This window comes from Belonocnema kinseyi, chromosome 8, assembly GCF_010883055.1.
Source record: "Belonocnema kinseyi isolate 2016_QV_RU_SX_M_011 chromosome 8, B_treatae_v1, whole genome shotgun sequence".
Taxonomy (NCBI): domain Eukaryota; kingdom Metazoa; phylum Arthropoda; class Insecta; order Hymenoptera; family Cynipidae; genus Belonocnema; species Belonocnema kinseyi.
The window spans coordinates 128341623-128343648 of NC_046664.1; positions in this window are offsets into that span (position 1 = coordinate 128341623).

A 2026-nucleotide genomic window follows, 5' to 3' on the forward strand; every position below is an offset into this window, starting at 1 on the left:
TTCACTGTAAATATAACAGTTTCAATTAAATTAATTACTTTTACCATTAACAGCAACTGGAAACTAGCGTTTTATTCTTGAATCCAGAGTTCTTTTTTTTATCCATCTGATAGCTTCATTGGAAAAGCAACTGACTGGAAATCAGACACTTGCTGGTTCGATTTCCAATGGCGTGAAGAAGGAGTAGATTCATTTTTTCAAGAAATAGTTTCAAGTTTAATTTGAAAATATTATTTTCAATCTGGCCTGATTTAGACCTTAAGCATTTTCTGTTATTGAAGATTCTCAACTTCATCGATATTGTGGATTTTCTGCCTTCATGATTTGGAGGGTTTTTTACTGTCGGTAAGCTAAAATCCCGCTCATGATATAACAGATTCATTATAAATGTATTACTTCTACCATTAACACCTAGCTGAAAATAAGCGTTATTTTCTTGAATTAAGATTTCTTATTCTGATCCTCTGATAGCTTAATTGGAAAAGCACCTCACTGGAAATCAGACGTTTTGCGGTTCGATTTCCAATGGCGTGAAGAAGGAGTAGATTCATTTTTTCAAGAAATAGTTTCAAGTTTAATTTGAAAATATTATTTTCAATCTGGCCTGATTTAGACCTTAAGCATTTTCTGTTATTGAAGATTCTCAACTTCATCGATATTGTGGATTTTCTGCCTTCATGATTTGGAGGGTTTTTTACTGTCGGTAAGGTAAAATCCCGCTCATGATATAACAGATTCATCATAAATGTATTACTTCTACCATTAACACCTAGCTGAAAATAAGCGTTATTTTCTTGAATTAAGATTTCTTATTCTGATCCTCTGATAGCTTAATTAAAAAAGCACCTCACTGGAAATCAGACGTTTTGCGGTTCGATTTCCAATGGCATGAAGAAGGAGTAGGATCTATTTTCCAAGGAATAATTTTAATTTCAATTTGAAAATATTATTTTCCATCTAGCCTGATTAAGACTAATTTTCTGCTATTGAAAATTCTTAACTTGATCGATATCGTGGATTTTCTGCCTTCATGATTTGACGGGTTTTCTACTGTCGGTAAGGTAAAATTTGGCTGATAATATAACAGTTTCATTCAGAATAATTACTTGTGCCATTAACATCTAGCTGAATATTAGCGTTATTTCCTTCAATTATGATTTCTTATTCGGATCTCTCTGATAACTTAATTGGAAAAGCACCGGATCGGAAATCAGAAGATATGTCGTTCGATTCCCAAGGAAGTGAAAAAGGATTAGGATCTTTTTTTAAAGAAATAATTTTAAATTTAATTTAAAAATATTTTCCGTCTCGTCTGATTAAGGCGTTAAGCATTTTCTGTTATTGAAGATTCTGAACTTGACCGATATTATGGATTTTCTGCCTTCGTGATTAGGAGGGTTTTCTACTGTCGGTAAGGTAACATTTCGCTGATGATATAACAGATTCACTTCTAATCATTACTTGTACCATTAACACCTCGCAGAAAATTAGCGTTGTCTTCTTCAATTATGATTTCTTATTCGGATCCCTCTGATAGCTTGATTGGAAAAGTACCGGACCGGAAATCAGAATGTCTGCGGTTCGATTTCCAATAACATGAAGAAGGAGTAGGATCTATTTTCCAAGGAATAATTTTAATTTTAATTTGCAAATATTATTTTCCATCTAGCCTGATTAAGACTAAGCATTTTCTGCTATTGAAAATTCTTAACTTGATCGATATTGTGGATTTTCTGCCATCATGAATTGGCCGCGTTTTCTACTGTCGGTAAGGTAACATTTCGCGGATGATATAACAGATTCATTCAAAATAATTACTTGTACCATTAACACCAAGCTGAAAATTAGTGTTATTTTCTTGAATTAAAAGTTCTTATTCGGATCCCTCTGATAGCTTAATTAAAGAACCACCTCACTGGAAATCAGACGTTTTGTGGTTCGATTTCCAATAGCGTGAAGAAGGAGTATGATCTTTGTTTCAAGAACTGATTTTAATTTTTATTTGAAAATAGTGTTTTCAATCTAG